This window comes from Lynx rufus, unplaced genomic scaffold (genome assembly GCF_022079265.1).
Source record: "Lynx rufus isolate CCGP_SWC_20201006 ecotype Redwood Valley unplaced genomic scaffold, mLynRuf1.p SCAF_29, whole genome shotgun sequence".
Taxonomy (NCBI): Eukaryota; Metazoa; Chordata; class Mammalia; order Carnivora; family Felidae; genus Lynx; species Lynx rufus.
In genome coordinates this window covers 5,972,074-5,991,344 of record NW_025814844.1, presented here as the reverse complement: position 1 = coordinate 5,991,344, position 19,271 = coordinate 5,972,074, and the positions used below count along the sequence as shown (strand labels likewise).

General features: G+C 39.5%; 1 protein-coding gene across 2 annotated transcripts in view; it reads left to right on the top strand.

The window, feature by feature from the left end:
- Positions 1 to 1,419: 1,419 nt before the first annotated feature.
- Positions 1,420 to 19,271, top strand: part of RALBP1 (ralA binding protein 1) — a 47,757-nt gene continuing 29,905 nt past the window's right edge. The window contains exon 1 of one of the 2 annotated variants that reach the window (XM_047090361.1): positions 1,420 to 1,505. The gene's annotated coding sequence lies outside the window, so the exon portion shown is untranslated. The remainder of the gene's footprint in view (positions 1,506 to 19,271) is intronic. The other variant, XM_047090360.1, reaches the window with a different exon arrangement.

Sequence of the window (19,271 nt, the reverse complement as noted above, 5' to 3'; positions counted from 1 at the left end):
CAATTTCAAGCAAGGGCTCAGTAATGCCCAACTCAGGTCAGTGCCTATCCCTTGGCCCAAATAGTGCTGCCAGAAGCAAAGAGTATTGTAACTGACGTTGTAACATGCCCATCTCAGTGGTCAGAGGACACTCTTCTGTTGCCAGAAGGGCAAAAAGAAAGCTTCTCCAGCAGTCAGGAAACAACGGGTACCAAAGACCCTGCTGGGGTCTAATTGTGGGAGGCTCTTGAAAGTCAGGCTGAGGGAGCTGAACTTTACTGAGTAGAAAACACGTGTGCAAGGGAGAGACCTACTGTCAACTTGTCGGTTTATCTGGGAGGTACTGGGCAGGGCAGATCACACGGATTCATGTACATAATACAATGAAGTTCTGAAGACAGTATTGCACGTAGGTATGTAAATGATCAGGAAGGCCATTTATCCCAAAGCATATCTTTCCCGATTAACCACCCAACTTTTATAAAACAAGAACACTTCAAAAGACCCGATTCCCAGCCACGCACTAGCAGAATAATTCTTCAAGCCTAGGAGTCTTGGGGGGAAATTTAGTTATTGTCAGCCTTCCCCAGGATTGTTATTTCTCCTTGCAACCTAAGCAGTGCTAATTCAGGTCTTCCTTTGCCAATGTTGAACCAAGGAGGGCGGTGGAAGACGGCAGTCCCACAGCCCGGCACGCACCAAGGGCTGGCCCTTGTCAACACCTATTGTAGGAATTCTTAGAGGGGTCCCGACACAGAGCTTTAGGCCAAGTTTCGCCTCAGAGGCCCACGGAGCTTCCTTTAAAGAAAGCCCACAGCAAGAGTCCCCACCCAAGCAAAAGATTCCCCACCCAGTCCAAGGCCGGGAAGATGCCCCACCCAGCGGCAGGCTGGGCCAGCCTCCTAGGCTGGTTTAACTGGTTGGGACGACCGAAGCCTGCTGGCACAAAAGGTCTGCACTTCGGGAGCTGAGGAGCAGCCAGCCAGAGGGTGGAGAGGAAAGCTCTTTCCTTTCTCAAGACCACCGCAGCCGCTGCCCCCAAACCTCCTTCACTGATACTCGCTGGAGGTAGGTGTTACATCCCACCCCGTCCCCCAAGACGGCGGACTGCGCAGGCGCTCGCTGAGCACCCGCGCGGCGCGTTCTCTCGCGCGCTCCCTCAGCTTCCTTCGCGAGCCCCTGGGCCGAAGGAGGCGCGGTGCTTCCAGGGTGTTGTAGTGTGCTTCCTCGACGAAGGGCCCTCACGTAAACTGGGCGCTGGGCGTCGGAGAACTACGCCTCCCAGCGTGCCCCGCGCGAGGGCACAGGGCGTTTGCCCTTGACGGCTTTAGCCGTCAGCGCAGAGAGGAGGACCCGGGAAGCCGGCAGCGGCGGTAGGAGGGAATGCGCGTGCGCGCTGGGCCGGCTCGTCCCGTTCTGTCCCAATCATTGTAAACAGGCGGAGGCTGGGGCGGGGTGGGAATGGGGCGCCCGAGGCCGGCCAGGGGCGCAGCGCAGGAGGCGCCTACGGTGGCTGCGGCGGCACGGTGAGCGCGAGGAGGCGGCGGCTGCGGCGGGGCGGGCGGTCGCGCGGCGTCAGGCACAGGTCAGTGGCGGCCAGCGGTGGCGTGCGGGGGTCGTGGCGGTGCCCCTCGCCTGCCCGCGGGGCGCTCTCCGCACCCACCTCGCAGCGGCGTCTGTCAGGCAGCGTGCGGGGCTGGGAGCTCGCCGCGCGCGGGGCTGGAGTTGGGGGTGGGGGGCGTGGCTGCCCCGAGTGCGGGTTCATCCCGGGCAGGCTTCTCCCCAGTTCTCGCCCCCTTACCGGCCGTTCCTCCCATTTGCCGGCCGGGCCTCCCTCGTGGCACCCGCGTTTGTGATTTGGTGCTCTCGGGGTCCGGAGGAGGAGGGTCGGGAACCGGGCCCCTCCCCCCTTGAGTCTCCAGGCCTCAGGGCAGCTCTTGGGCAACGGAACGGAGGAGAGGGGACTCTGTCTTTTATATAATCACTGTTTTTTCACCGCACCCGGAGTATTGACCCGTCTCCGGGACTTACCCAGTGGGCTAGGAAAAGGCTCTTGATGTTTCCCACCGCTGGCATGGAAGCAGTGGAGCTCCTTTGAGTGCTTCGGTCTTTCATTCAGGTTTCAGTGCGAATGGGGACAGATCTGGAGTTGAGAATCCTTCTTACAACTCATTCTCAAGTATGCTTGTGCCAAAAGGCTCTTCTTGAGGTCGCACCCCTCTCCCCCTTTTAAAATTTATCCTTAGCAGAGTGGAACAGGTTTTACACAATATTCCACACCTCAGTCTTAACCTGAAATAATTACGCTGTTTGGAGTTTTGCGATTCATGACTTCCGAGCCTCCCTCTTGCCTAAGCAGCTTGTTACTTCTAAGGCCTAGTAGAGTTCTTGACAGTAATTAAAATGTGAAGTCGAGATACTTTGAATGTGCATGGTAAGAGAAGTGCAGTCGTTTGGACATGGAGTTCACACACCATCTAGCCTGATTAGAAAAGCTTTCGCTGAATTTTTTTAGTGGAGTGGGCATGTTCGAAGGCTGCTGCAACTTTAGGTAGCATTCCATCATACTTGGGAGTTATTCATAAAATATTTAAGTGGTGATAAGGAGCAAGCTCGCTTTTGGTTTGGTGATTATGGAGGCAGCACTTCCAAATGAAAAAATGGGACTGCGAATAAGAAAGGTAACCTCACTTGACACGTTTCCAGTTATCTTGGTGATTTGATAGTTCCTTTCTGAGTGTCTTCCCGAAAATGAGTAATTGCTGTAAACTGTATTGGCAGTAGGAGAGGTAGGAAGGAAGTTAGTAGAGTGGTTCCCACTTTTCAAAGTGACCCATAGATTTAAGTGGAGTAGGCTAGTTTAACAGTAACCATAGGGCGGTAATTCTTTGAACAAAGAATCTTGAGGCCATGTACCATAACTTAATTTGCTCTCTCTTCAAAATAATGTCTCATTTTAGGTCTTTCTAATTTAGAAAACCAGAAGTGTCAGAAAATGAATATTTAATTTGTATCGTTGTGTTTGCACAGCTGTTTGCTTGGCAAGGAGAGATTGGGCCTGAATGTAACCCCCAAATATGTCCTTTTTGAAAGAAAATTCCTGATTGAAACCTAAGTTAGTATATGTGGGAGGAATAAGGAAGAATGCAGGTCATTTAGTATGGGAGAATTACTAGTAATAATTCCATAGCAGTGGGTACTGTCCCAGGTGAAGAAGACTTCCAGATGGATAAGGCACTGCCCCTGCTTTCAGAATGGTCAGATTCTATCTCTGACTTGAACCGTTACCAAGTACAGTACGTTTTTAAGATAATTTTGACTGGACAAAGTGTGGGCGTATACAGGGTGTACAAAGGAGATAGTGGCCAGTTTCCTAAGGGAAGAGAAGAAGAGATTGAGAAAGGTGGCAGCGGTAAGGAAAACGTTATGTATAGAGGGGATGAAAAGAGTAAGGATGGGCATTTAGGTAGAAGGAGTGTGAGCAAAAGCACAGGGGTCTAAGCTGCCATAGTGAGTTGGCAGAGGCGAAATTATGGATAGTCTTATACACAGTGGAAGTAATTCCAACTTTTATCTTGTGAACAAATAGGAGTCACTGAGACAGCATAAAGAAAAGAGAAGCCTAGGCCAGCTCAACCCATTAACTCCATGCTGTGTGTTAGGTGTTGTGTTAGGTACCTCATGCTTTAAATTCTTAAACTTGAAGGTTTAGGCATGACGGAGGCAGAAAATGAGAGAAAGGAACTTAAGGCAGAAGGAAAGCTGGACATGATTAGAGAGAGCATAGAACACTTTTAAAAATTAGGAGTCGTTCTCTACAACTATAGCATTGGGTTTATGGTGGGAAGTAGCAGAAGATGAGGCTGCCTAGATAGATCCTTGAGCATTGCATGCCATTCTAGGGATTCTAGAGGGTTTTTTTTCCTATAAATAATAATAGAGTTCATGGATTTTAATCAGGAAAGATTCTTGGAAGGTTTTCATTTTAGAAAGATCATTCTGGTATTACAGAATGCAGATTTCAGAAGGGAGGGAGGGGAGGTAAGGCAGGGTGCAGCGAGACTGGTTAGGAGTTTTTGTAATAATTGAGGTGACAAGTAAGACCCTACATTTAAGGTAGCATCAGTGGAGATACACAGGAGTAAGTTCCTAGCACAAACATTTAGAAAGTAGAATTCATAGGATTCAGTTACAGTTGGATTTTAACTTGGGTGATTGAGTAGACAATGGTAAAGTACAGTTGACCCTTGAACAATGCAGGGGGTAGGGGTGCTGACCCCCCTCGCAGTCTAAAATTCATGTATAACTTTTGACCCCCTCAGAACTTAACCACTAATAGCCTGCTGTTGACTGGAAGCCCTACTGATAACAAAAAGTCAATTAATACATATTTTATATGTCATGTGTGTTATATACTGTATTCTTACGGTAAAGTTAGAGGAAAAAAAAGTGTTATTAAGAAAATTATAAGGAAGAAAAATACGTTTACAGTACAGTACTGTATTTATCGAAAAAGACCACATATGAGTGGACCTGCACAGCTCAAACTCATGTTGTTCAAGGGTCAACTCTGCACTGAGACAGGGACTTCAGGAAGAGGAGCAAACTTGGGGAGGAACAGTATTTTAGCTTTTGGATATACTGAATAGGGAGTTAATCTATGAAACATTCAAGTGGAAACATTGGCTGCAGAGTCGGGTGTGTGGATTTGGAGTCTCCGAGAAGTCTTACTGTGCAAGTCAGCAGGCTGTATTCTAGGTGGTAGCTGAAACCTTTGATTTAGGTAATACCATGTAGGAAGAATTTACCAATGGAGAATAGTCCTGGAAATAGACAATGGAGAATAACATTTAAAGCCAGATAGAGGAAGAAGACCTGGAAAGGGAAATTCCTGTGTTTAGAGATGCAGAGAAATCATGAGAAAATGTCATAGAAGCCAAAATGGAATCATTTCAAAAGGAAGTTATACTTCAAAACCAACTCTCCAGGAAAAAAAAAAAAAATAAATTAAAAAAAAAAAAAAAGCTATGCTCTAACTGCTTTGAGAACTTGAGTTAAACAAGGATTGTTAGGAGTCTATTGAATTTAATAACTAAGATCAGTTGTAACATTCTACTTAATGCTTAACTTAAATTCTACTTAATACAATTAACTTTTGGGGAAGGAACTAGGTTTTATTGAATTGAGGAGTTAAAGGAGTTAATAGAAGGCCAGAGTGAAGAAAATAAATGTAGATTATTTCAAGAATAAATAAGTCTTAGCTGTAAAGAATGGAAAGAGGTGTTAGCAGAAGGTAGAAAGGGTTAAGGGAGTGATTTTTAACATGGCAAAGATTTAAGCCTGCTTTTTTCAAGTGTACAATTTAGTGGTTTTTAGTATATTCATACAGTTGTGCAGCCATCTCCACAGTCAACTAGAACATTTTTATTATCCCGAGGAAGAAACCTTTTACTCATTGTCAGTCACTCACCATTCCGCCTACTCCCACCCATTAGCAACCACTAACCTACTTGCTCTCTCTGGATTTGCCTACTCTGGACATTTTGTATAAATGGAATCATATATATTATCATTTGTGACCGACTTCCTTTACTCAGTATAATGTTTTCGACGTTTATCATATTGTAGCATATATCAGGACTTAATTCCTTTTTATTGCCAAATAATCTTCCATTGCCTGGTTGCACCATGTTTTGTTTATCCAGTGATCAGTTGGTGACTGAGTTTTTTCTACTTTATGGCTATTGTGAATAATGTTGGTGTGAATATTCATGTGCAAGTTTTGGTGTGGATGTATGTTCCTCCTGGGTATATACCTAGGAACAGAATTGCTGGATCGTATAGTGACTCTTACGTTTAACATTTTGAGGAAGTACCAAACTGTTTCCCAAAGCAGCTGTACCATTTCATCATTCAGTGTAGGGATTCTGGTATCTCCATATCCTCACCAACACTTGTTATGTTCTGAGTTTTAAAATTTTAGTTATCGTTGTGGGTGTGAATTGGTATCTCATTGTGGTTTTGATTTGATGATATTGACCATCTTTTCAATGGCTTTTGTAGGTCATCTTTGGAAAAATACCTACTCAAGTCCTTTGCCCACTTTAAATTGGGTTGTCTCTATGTTTTTGCGTTGTAAGAGTTCTTTTTGTTGATTCTGGATGCTAGACCCTTATCAAATAGATGATGTGCAAATATTTTCTTCCGTTTTTTAGGTTGTCTTTTTACTTTCTTGATAACATCTTCTGATAGTAAAAGTTTTTAATTTTGATGAAGTACAGTCTGTCCATTTTTTCCTTTTTGTTACTCATGATTTTGTTGTCATATTTAAGAATCCATTGTCAAATCCAAGGATGTAAAAATTTAGGCTAGTACTCTTTTAAGAGTTTTATGGTTTTAGTTTTTATGTTTCGGTGTTGATTCATTTTGAGTGAATTTTTATGCGTGGTCTGAGATATGGGTCCGTTTTTTTGCATGTGGAAATCCAGTTGTTTCATACCCATCTGTTGAAGAGACCATTCTTTTCCCATTGAATAGTCTTGGCACCCTTGTTGGTAATCAGTTGACCATAGATGTTTGGGTTTATTTCTGGACTCAAATCAATTCTGTAGGTCTGTATGTTTATACTAATGCCAGTACTACATTGTTTTGGCTATTGTATAGTTTTGTAGTACCTTTTGAAATCCGGAAGTGTAAGTCTCCCACCTTCTTCTGTTTCATTATTTTTTGTGGCTTGATTCAGGGCCCATTGTAATTCCATGTTAAACTGAAGATCAGCTTTTCCATTTCTGCAAAAGACATTGTTGAAATTTTGATAGAGTTTGCATTGAATCTATATATCCCTTTGAGTTAGGGCATTATTATTTTGTCTTAACATTGTTGAGTCCTCCGGTCTGAAAAGTCTATATTCCCTATGTTGTACCTTTTACCTCCACAAATGGAATTTTTTTAAAATTTCATTTTTGGACTGTATCATCATACACAGTTAATTTTCTATCTTCATCTTGTATCCTATAACTTTGTTAAACTCATTTATTGGCTCTAATAATTTTCTAGTAATTCTTTTGGGTTTGCTATGTAAGATTCTGTCATCTGTGAATGGAGACAGTTTTACTTCTTCCTTTGCAATGTGAATGCTTTTTTTTTTTTTTTTTTTTTGCCTGGTTGTCCTGGCTAGAACTTCCAGTTCAATGTTGAATAGAAGTGGCAAGGACAAATCTCCTTGTCCTGTTCCTGGTCTTAGGAGGAAAGCTTCCAGTCTTTCACCATTAATTGTAATGTTAACTATGGGTTTTTCACTGATGCCCTTGATCAGTTTGACAAAGTTCCCTTCTATTCTTAGTCTGTCAGATGTTCTGTTAAATGTTGGTTAAGATTCCTACATATTTTTTTTTTTTAATTTTTTTTTTTTCAACGTTTATTTTATTTTTGGGACAGAGAGAGACAGAGCATGAACGGGGGAGGGGCAGAGAGAGAGGGAGACACAGAATCGGAAACAGGCTCCAGGCTCTGAGCCATCAGCCCAGAGCCTGACGCGGGGCTCGAACTCACGGACCGCGAGATCGTGACCTGGCTGAAGTCGGACGCTTAACCGACTGCGCCACCCAGGCGCCCCCCTACATATTTTTTAATTTAAAAATTATTTTTCAAATTATTGATTTTCATTGTTATTTCATTGTGGTCAGGGAATATACTTTATGTGCTTTCAATCTTATAAAATTTATTCAGATTTGTTCATGGCCTAACATATGATCTTTCTTTAAGAATGTTCCAGGTGCACTTGGGATGAATCTGTATTCTGCTATTGTTGAGTGGAGTGTTCTGTGGATTTCTGTTACGTTTAGTTTAAAGTATTGTTCAAGTCTTCTCTTTTTCTTATTGATGTTTTGTCTAGTTAGTCTATACATTTTGAAGTCTTCAACTATTGTTGAACTGTTTTTCCTTTCAATTTAGTTAGTTTTTTTGTTCCATGTCTTTTAGGGTTCTGTTATTAGGTGCATATATGTTTGTAATTGTTATCTTACCGTTTTATCATTAAATATTTTTCTTTGTCTCTTAGAATATATTTTTGTTTTAAAATTTATTTTGTTACTAGTATAGCCAGTCCTCCCAGCACTCTTTTGGTTACTAGTTGTATGAAATATCTTTTTATTTTCAACTTGTGTCTTAGAACCTAAAGTGAGTGTCTTATGGGCAATAGATAGTTTATCTTAAAAAAAAAAAAAATCTGTTTTGCTAGTGTCTGCCTTTTAATTTTGGGAATTCAACCAATTTATATTTGAAGTAATTATTCATTAATAAGAACTCCTGCCCTATTACTGTTTGTTTTCTATATATTTAAAATTCTTTTTATTCTTCATTTCTTCCATTATTGCCTTTTCTGTTTCTTTGCAGTGTACTATTTTAATTCCTATATTTTGTTTACTACATAGTTTTGAGTTAGTTCTTAGTGGTTAACCTGGGGTTATGACTAACATTTTAATTTGTATTAGTCTAGTTCAGATTAATAACAGGTTAATTTCAACAGTGTACTCCTATAGCTCCACTCCCCTTTTAGTGCTGTTGTCACAAGTTGTATCTTTATACCTTGTATGTCCATCTGATTTAAAACTGTTGCTTTATGCAGAGAAAATAGATACAAATGAAAGATACATTTATGCTATCTTTTATATTTACCTATGTAGTTACTTTTATTGCCGTTCTTTATTTCTTCATGTGGATTCAAATTACTGTCTAGTGTCCTTTCATTTCAGCATGAAGGACTCCCTTCAGCATTTCTTGTAGGATAAGCCAATTAGCAATGAATTTTTTCAGATTTTTTTCTTCTGAGAATGTATTATTTTTTTCTTTCAATTCTGAAGGATAATTATACCAGATAAAGATTCTCGGTTAACAGTTTTTTTCCTTCCAGTACTTTGATTATGTCATCCCACTGCCTTCTGGCCTGTATGGTTTCTGATGAGAAGTCAGCTGTTAATGAATGAAGATGCCTTGTATGTGATGAGTCACTTCCGTGGGCTTCTTTCAAGATTCTCTCTTTGTTTTTATAACTATTTGATGAAGATGTGCCTCAGTGTGAATTTCATTGAATTTCTCCTGCTTGGAGTTTAGTGAGCTTCTTTCATATATAGATTAATATTTCATTAAATTTGAGAAGTTTTTAGCCACAGTTTCTTCAGATATTATTTCTTCACTTTTCTCTCTCCTCTTCTTTTGGGACTGCCACTATACTTGGTATGCCAGATGGTGTACCACAGATCTCTTAGGTTTTGTTATATTTTCTTCATTAATTTTTCTTTCTGATCCCCAGACTGATATATATCAATTGACCTGTCTTTAAGATCACTGGTCTTTGTCCTGCCTTCTCAAATCTGATGTTGAGTCTGTATAGTGAATTTTTCATGTCAGTTGTTATACTTTACAATTCCAGAATTTCTATTTGATTCTTTAAAAAATAATTTTTTAATTTTTATTTATTTATTTTTAGTGTTTATTGACTTTGAGAGAGAGAGAGAGAGAGAGCACACATAAGCAGGGGAGGGGCGGAGGGAGAGGGAGAGAGAGGATCCCAAGCAGACTCTGCGCCATTAGCACAGAGTTCGATGCAGAGCTTGAACCCGTGAACCATGAGATCATGACCTGAGCCAAAATCAAGAGTTGGATGCTTAACTGACTGAGCCACCCAGGTGCCCCTAAAAGTAATTTCTGTCTTTTTATTAATGTTCTCTACCTGGTGAGACAGAATTCTTACGCTTTCTTTTAGTTTTTTAGGCATCATTTCCTTCAGCTTTTGAACATACTTAAATCAGATCTTAAAGTCTTTGTCTAGTAAGTCTGATATCTGGGATTCCTTAGGGAGTTTCCGGTGATTGCTTTTTTTTTCCCCTGTGTGTGTGGGCCATTCCTTCTTGTTTCTTTACATGTGCATAATTTTTTGTTGAAATTGGACATTTTGAGTATTATAAAATGGCAGTTCTGGAAATTAGGTTCTCCTCTTTCCCCAGGGTTGTTGCTACTTGTAACTGTTGTTAGTTGTTTAGAAACTTTTCTGAACTAATTTTCTAAAGTATATATATTCTTTATTATGTGTGCCCATTGAAGTCTGTGTTCTGTTAGCTTATTGGTCAGCTAATGATTGGACAGGTATTTCCTTAAAACATTTCATACCAAAAACATCTCCCAGTATGTTCAGAGGGGTGTTGTGCTACTGTTGAAGTATTCCTTGAGCACTCGGCCACTTTACAGCTCTGGTTAGTCTTAATTTCCTGTTTGTATAAAGGTCAGGGTCGTCCAGAGTGAGCCTTCTTGGTACAGTAAACTCAGTGAGATTCACACTGAGACTCTTAATCAAACAGTTGAAAAACAGAGAATCTTGAAAGAAGCAAGACAGAAGTGACTCCCCACATACAAGAATCCTCAATATCATTTAACAGCCAACTGCTCTGACTTCTTAGCAGAAACCATAGAGGCCAGGAAGTGGTGGGATGACATAGTCCAAGTACTGGAAGAAAAAAAAAAGTCAAGAGCTGGCAAAATTCCTGAGCATGTGCACAGCCCTGGGCATACACATTGCGTCCTAGATTCCCAGGAATCTGTTCAAGGTCTTTATTTCCCAAAACATCTCATCACCCAGCCTTACCACTCAAGGTTTTTTGGTCAGTTTGTTTGCCCCAGCTTTTACTCATTGCATCAGGCAGCAGCGCTGAAAACATCTGCCTGTAAATGTTTTTGGGAAATACCCTTTGTGTCCTGTAGTGGCTTTAGCTTTGGGGAAAGTCTGAGGTAGCAGTATTAGGTGAGATGAAGCTCGACTTTTCAGAAAGTCTTCCAGGGAGCCCTTAGGTAGGTCAAAACAAATAGTTTCAGTTTGTTTGTGAATGAGGTTTGTTCTGCCGGCCAGTGCTGGGAACGTGTGCTGCTGTTTTCATGGCTGCCACTGATCTGCGGAGCTCAGGGTAGGACGAGAGTAAGTTAAATGCCACAAAGCTCTGTGTTTTTACCAAGATTTAGCGGTGTCTTGAATAAGTAATCCTGGGATTGCTGCAAGCTTTGGGTTAGTTTCTGCTGTTCTGGAAAAGTTGATTCTAAAAGTTTTTAGTTGCTTTTATGGAGGGGTGGACTTTTGCTGTTTCTTATGCCAGCATTTTGCCAACATTCCATCTATTACATTACACTTAACTTTTAGGCTACCTGGTATTTGTATAGTTCAAGTGAATTTCATGTAGCATACAGTAAGCCAGCATATTCTTCTTCTCAGTGTTTTATTTTTAAAGGATTTTAGATGTGTATAGAGATGCAATGTAAATAAAGGTTTCTTGGCTGTTATAAATGTGATGTTAAGTATCCTTTTACTTATATTCTTGCTTACTTTTGTGTGTTTGAGGATAAGGTTTTAATAGTGGAATTGCTAGGTGAGAATATTAATTTTTGATAGGTTTTGTTAAATTGCCCTTTTAAATGTATCAGTTTACACTTTTACTACTAATGTATTAGGGTGTCTCTTTCTACACACCCTTCCATTATTGGGTATCAGACCTGTTCATCTTCAGAAGATTTGCAGTTAAAAAAGAAAATGTCTTTAATTTCCTATTCCTTAATTTTTAAAATCTCTTTTTTGTGTGTTTTGTGTTTATACCCTCTACCATTTTTTTCTTTTTTTTTAAATTTTTAATGTTTTTTTAGATTTTATTTTGTAATATAATTTATTGTCAAATTGGCTAACATACAGTATGTAAAGTATGCATGTTTATTTTTTTTGAGAGAGAAAATCCCAAGCAGGCTCCATGCTTTCAGTGCAGAGCCTGATGTGCGGCTCTATCCCACAAACCCTGAGATCATGACCTTAGCCAAAATCAAGAGTCAGATGCTTAACCAACTGAGCCACCCAGGTACCCCTTGTTTTTCTTTTTTTTTTACTTTTTTTTTTTTTTAATGTTTATTTTTGAAGGAGGGAGAGACAGAGTGTGAGTGGGGGCGGGGGCAGAGAGAGGGAGACACAGAATCCGAAGCAGGTTCCAGGCTCTGAGCTGTCAGCACAGAGCCCAATGTGGGGTTCAAACCCACAAACTGTGAGATCATGACCTGAGCCAAAGTCAGACACTCAACCGACTGAGCCACCCAGATGCCCCTTTTTTTTCTTTTTAAAAAATTTTATAAAATATTTGCCACATGTAGTGTCAGTATTTTTTTCCACGTTTCTTCTTGGCTTATTATTTTTTTAACGTTTAAGTTTTTTTAAAGTTCATTTATTTATTTTTGAGAGCATGCAGGCACTCAGGGGGCAGGGGCAGAGAGAAAGGGAAAGAGGGAGAATTCCAAACAGGCTGCACACTGTCAGCGCTAAGCCTGACACGGGGCTTGAACTCAAGAACCGTGAGATCATGCCCTGAGCTGAAACCAAGAGCTGGATGCTTAACTGACTGAAACACCCAGGCCCCCCTCTTCTTGGCTTTTTAAATGTGTTTACGATGTTTTTAAAATTTTTTGAGGGGTTTTCAAAGGGACAATCACAAAGAAAAGGCAGGAAAAACCTCATTTTTCAGAGTGTTAGATGGGGGAGAAATATAGTTTAGAAAATTTCAAGTTTTGTCCAGACTTTTTTTTTTTTTTAAAGTTAGTGAAAGCTCGAGCGCCAGCATGAGCAGGGGAGGGGCAGAGAGAGAGGGAAAGAGAAAATCCTAAGTAGGCATCGGGCCTGTACAGAGCCTAATGCAGGGCTTGGTCTCAGAGGGTGAGACCATGACCTGAGCTGAAATTAAGAGTCAGACGTTTAATCGACTAAGCCACCCAGGTGCTCTGTCCAGACATCTTTATACTCTTGCTTTTTTTATAGTTAACAGCACAAGTAAATATTGGCTAATCTTCTTATTGCTTACTGAGTGCCTACTGTATATGAGGGATTCCATTCTACTTAATCTTGCCAGTGCCTTGCCAGATGTCAGTATTCTTTTGTACAGATAAGGAAATTTGGTCTCTGAAAGGTGATGGTACTTAGTCAAAACCCATAGTTGTGTTCCAGACAGAGTTAAGATTCGAGCCCAGATCATCAGACTCCAGAGCCCAATATACTTCCTATTTACCAAATTAGCTCTCTGTCGGGATATTTCCCAGTTTCCTTACAGAGGGAAGGGAGTCTGCATGAGACAAATATGACTGTGTTTTTCTCAGCCGTTAAAGATGCTGCCAAAGGAAGAACAACTTAATTTCTTGTATGTTCTTGCAGAGATATTTTATACGCATACAAAGATACATGTATATCTTTAAACATGTATATCTTCCATTCTAAACAGTTGTAGTACATGGAGTGAGGGAATCAATATTTGTTGAGCACTTGCTGCGTACCAGGCACTAGGCCTATTTCTTTTCTTTTTTTTTTTTTTTTTTTAATTTGTTTAATGTTTATTCATCTTTGAGAGACAGAGAGAGAGACAGAGCATGAGTGGAGAAGGGGTAGAGAGAGGGAGACACAGAATCCGAAGCAGGCTCCAGGCTCCAACGAGCTGTTAGCACAGAGCCCGACGCGGGGCTGGAACTCACAAACCGAGAGATCATGACCCGAGCCGAAGTGGGCCGCTTAACTGACCGAGCCACCCAGGCGCTCCAACTAGGCCTATTTCTTTGAGTGAAGTCCTTAAAACTGATTGCCTTAGAAAGTTGTACAAATATTAAGATATGAAGCTTCTGCATAAAAAATTGTTAAAAACAAAAATACTAGTGAAACATTTGGAATTGCTTTCAGAGCCACCCAGGTGCCCCCAGTTTGGATACAGAAATACTGAAGAGAAAAAAGAGAGGGAAGATGAGGAAGAAAGCTCCCCTCTCCTATACTAGAAAGAAGACTTTGTAAGGAAAATTTATAAATTGTAGCAATTTTAAGATGTTGGCAATTTTAAGTAGTTTCTTCGGAAGTTAAAATAATAAATCAAGACCTTTGACGTTCCGCTTAGGAAAATCATGGGAAACAAAAGTGTGGATGTAAAACTGGAGAAGAGGCTCGTTGAAGTCTATATTGTTAACACGCTAGTGTGGTAACACAATTGGAAAGCAGCAGATACCATCCAAGTTTTTCAACTTAAGTTTAGTGTTTTAAGAAAATGAGCATATTATGACATTAAATTTAGCTTCCTTAGGTTTTCCTTAGGTTACTTTTTCTTTTTTTAAATTCACAGACTTTTTAAAAGCAGTTTTAGGTTCACAGGAAAATTGAGCAGAAGATAGAGATTTCCCATATGCCCCCTGCCCCCACATATGCATAGCCTACCCCATTATCAGCACCCCCTTCACCCCTTGCCAGAGTGGTACATTTGTTATGCTTGATGACCCTACAGTGACACTTCATAATCACCCAGAGTCCACAGTCCACATTAAAGTTCACTTTGGTGTTGTACATTCTGTGGGTTTGGACAAATACGTGACATGTACCTACCATTGTGTTATCACACAGTGTTTTCACTGCACTAAAAATCCTTTGTGCTCTGTCTGTTCTTCCTTCCCTGCCTCCTTCCACAGCCACAGCAACCATTGATCTTTTAGCAGTCTCCAGAGTTTTGCCTTTTCCAGAATGTCATATAATGGGAGTCAGTACAGTATGTAGCCTTTAAAATTTTTTTGTTTTTATTTATTATTATGTTAAAATGTTTGTATATTTATTTATTTTGAGAGAGAGAAGGAGAGAGATGGAATCCCAAGCAAGCTCTGTGCTGTGAGCACAGAGCCCATTGCAGGGCTTGAACTCTGCTTAACTGACTCAGCCACCCATGCGCCCCAGTATGTACCTTTTTAGATTGGCTTCTTTCACTTAGTAACAGCACTTAAAATTCTTCCTCCATTTAAGATTCCACTCATTTATTTTTATCACTGAATAATATTCTGGTGTCTGAACATATCACAGCTTATTTATCCGTTCCCTTATGAAAGGGCTTCTTGGTTGCTTTTAAGTTTTGGCAATTATGAATAAATGTAATTCTCTAAGCCGCAATGAACATCTTATGTGCAGGTTTTTGTGTGTACATAAGTTCTCTCAACTCATTTGGGTAAATACCAAAACACCAAGGAGTGTGATTGCTGCATTGTATGTTGTATGAGGATGTTTAGTTTTATAAGAAACTGCTAACCTGTTTTCCAAAGTGACTTTGCCATTTTGCATTTCCACCAGCACTGAATAATAGTTCCATATCTTCATCAGCATTTGGTTTTGTCAGCATTTTGGATTTTGGCTATTCTAATAGGTATATAGTATTTTCTTGTTTTGTTTTTTTTAACTGAGGCATAACTGACATTTATTTTAGGTGTACAATGTTATGATTCCATATTTGTATATACTGCAAAATGATCACAGGAAGTCTAGTTAACATCCTTTGCCATACGTAGTTAACAAAAACATTTTTTTAAATGTTTTTAATGTTTATTTTTGAGAGAGACAGAGTGTGAGTGGGGGAGGGCCAGATCTGAGAGAGCTCCCTCTCTCCCAGAATCTGAAGCAGGCTCCAAGCTCTCAGCTGTTAGCACAGAGCCAGATGTGGGGTTCAAACTCATGAACCGTGAAATCATGACCTGAGCCGAAGTCAGACGTTTAACTGACTGAGCCACCCAGGTGCCCCAACAATTTTAAAAATAGATATATCATTTTTTTAAAATCTAGATTTTTTTTTAATCAGGTTCATCATTTTAATTAGAAATGTTCCCTAATGATATGGAGCATTTTTCATATGTTTACTTGTCATTTGTATATTTTCTTTGGTGTCTGTTCTGCCCCATTTTTAAATGGATTTGTTTTCTTATTGTTAAGTTTCGAGAGTTCTTAGTACATTTTGGATAACAGTCCTTTGTTACATTATAGTCTTTTATGAATATTTTCATCCAGTGTGGCTTGTCTTCTCATTCTTGGTCTTAAGTCTCTTAATTTTTATATGTTTACCCTCCCCGCTCTCTTTTTCTTACAAAATATTAACTAAAGAAACTAAATTCCATACCCTTTAGATTTTGAAGCTTAATCAGATTAAGATTTTATTTGCTTATTTTTGCAAGGCTGATGTGTGTGTCCATCAGAGAGCACATTAAGGTGTTTCTTTTTTGCGTAAGATATTAGCAGCCATTGATAATCATTACCAGTACCCATTTTTAACTTGCTTATTAAGTGGTGATAGTCTTTCATTTCTTTGTTTATTAGGTGGAAGATTTTGATCAAAATAAATTTGCTGCATCAACACTTTGTAATGGAAGTTCAGGATAAATGCCTTTTTCCCCCTTTATTTACCAGCTATTCCAAATAATGAGATGGTTCTCTAGCATCCTGCAAAGTGACCAGTGAATTTTATTTTTGAGTATATTATGAACTCATGGATTTAAATATACTTGATACATTTTAGTCCATTGCAATTATTTTATTAATTTTTGACCAGTGGGATCATCTTCTAGTTGCCTTCTGAGTCATTTGGACTTGATTTCAAGCATCTTTTGTAACTTTTTTTTTTTTAATGACATGATATTTCAGTCTCGTCTTGTACATATCCTGCTCTGAGATCTGGTGTCAGCCTAATGGAAATGTCTAATAGTTCCATGTTATGTTGTTATGTTCACACAACTTCATGTGTATTTATGTCATGACAATTTAGTTCATATTTGAAAAAAATACACATAAATTGAAAGAGAAGATAATATTTTTATTTCACTCTTAAATAACTAAATGGTTTGCCTGTGCCTGCTGGATACTGTACATATTAATAACTTTGTAATCAGATTGGACATTACCACTGTCATTTCTTATCCCATGTTGATTTTCACATGGTACTTAAAAAAAATTATAGCTACTATCCCCAAAATCTCACTTCACAAAAATATGCCATTGACAGGAATGTAGCTCAACCTAATGTTGAAATTGAACTTCTTTTAGCTGGTAGTTTGTACAGTGTCTGACAGATGTTGAGCACTGCTCTTTGTCTCAAATTGAAGATGCCCCATGGCTCTTTTATGACTTGGCTTATGATGCTCTGGGTGCCTCAGTGCACTGTTTGGGAACCATCGACTAGGTATTTCTGCCCAGTTTCTGTTGCAACCAGTGGTGTGCATTTTCAGTTTGTTTGTTTGTTTGTTTGTTTGTTTGTTTGTAATCTCTACACCCAACATAGGGCTTGAACTCATAACCCCAAGATCAAGAGTGGCATGCTCTTCCTATTGAGCCAACCAGGTACCTCCTTTGGTGTGTGTCTTAAAAGTTATTGTTAAATAAAGTTTGTTTGTCCTTATACTCTCCAGTTAAATTCTCATGTAAGATTTCCTTGAGAATAGATTATCTGATTATGAAATGTGGCAGGAAGTATCTGATTATGAAATGTGGCAGGAAGGAGGCCTGTCTTCTCACCCCTCAAAAGGGTATACCATACCTCTAAAAATGTTCTGTTTCACTGATAAGTACCGAATGATATGTATTATGATTTTTTTTAATAAGAAAACTTTTTTTGTCCTGTGTATAGAATGACTGCTAGTGATACCACTTTGATTTTGTTTAAAGGCAAGAGTCCACTGTGGGTTTTCCCCTGATACTTAATATACATCTCTACTTTTTGATTTGGGCAGCTGCACATAGGACTGAACTGTGTCCTTTCCAGCCTACCTTGTAGACAGAAGGTGGAATTATTTTCTGTATGTTTTGGCTGCTCATTTTCCAACACTTGACATTCGAATCCTTAGAGTCTGAACTTTCACTTTAAATAAAGGACATAAGCTATGCTCTTTTATATTATTTTTTACCTTGGAGCATAGTTGACACACATTGTTATGTCACTTTCAGGTGTACAAGGTAATGATTCCACAAGTCTATACATTATGCATTGTTCATCACAAGCCTAGCTACCATCTGTCACTACACAACCCTATTACAATACCATTGACTATATTCCCCATGCTGTATCTTTCATCCCTGTGATTTATTCACTCCATAACTGCAAGCCTGTACCTCCCACTACCCTTTACCCATTTTGCTTAACTGCCCTCCCCTCTCCCTTCTGGCAACCATTAGTTTTGTTTTCTGTATTTATGAGTCTATTTCTTATGGTCTTCAGATTTCATTCTCATCTGGGGGTTGATTTTACAGATTGCATTATGTTAATTTCCTGAACTAACTTGTTAGTTTTTCTGTTTTCTTGTCATTAATTGTATAGTAGTTGTCAGCATTGAAAATGCATTCATTTTCATTATAATGAACTTCAGAATTTAAAATTTTTAAATTTTCTTTTACATGAATATCTTGGGCATATTGTTTCTTTTTTTTTTTTTTTTTTTTTTTTTTTTTTAGTTTATTTATTCTGAGAGAGAGAGAGGGACAGAGAGAAGGGGAGAGAGATTTACAAGCAGGCTCTGAACTGTCAGCATGGAGCCCTGTGTGGGGCTCAAACTCACTTGAGATCATGACCTGAGCTGAAATCAAGAGTCAGACAACACTTAACCCACTGCCACCCAGGCACCCGTAGGCATATTATTTTAATCAGTGACACTGATAATGTTAGAAAGCTGAGTAGAAAACATGAAATCCACTATGTCATTCAGTGAATTTCTGTGAGTGGCATGTGGGACTCTAATTAAATGTTTGTTTGTTTGGATAGACACCTGGGCGTAGGGGAGAAACTAAAGATGAAGTCTTACAATATATAAGAAGGGTATAGAAAAGAAACAATAACTTCACATAAAGAGTAAAATCTCTATTAAGGTACAGCCCTAAATAGTTGTTAGTAGATTTGAAAGGACTAATTATGTAACAAGGGCAATTGATCTGTGGGGATGTGCATGAGAAATTGTCGTCAAGCTTGTAAATGTGAATACTCGTGTGCATTTACTGGGCATAGGTCATAAACCTCAAGCATACTATCATGGGGATAATCTCACTGCTGATGTTATGAACCCCTCTAAACCCTATCTGCTTCATCTGAAGGATTACATAGGTCCCATTTTGTTTATAAACTTAAAACATTTTTTTTTCTTGGACGGTAACGTTCATATTTTAAGAGAAATCCCTTTTTCTCTTTTATTTGGTTTTAAAATAAGATTGCCAGCATCCTTCTTTGTGTGTGTGAGACATGATTTTTTTAAGTTTTAAAATTGTATCAGAATAATTCTTAAGATAGTTTAAGGTATCCAGTAGTGCTCGTGTAGAGTTACTACAGCTGGCTGAGACTGCCGTCCATCGAAAGGCCTGCCTGCAAAGTCAGTCCTGGCTGACACAGGAAAACTTGATGTTATGTTTTGCACAGTACATTCAACTTTTCCTAGATGAGAAGAGTGGCTTACTGTGTCTCAAC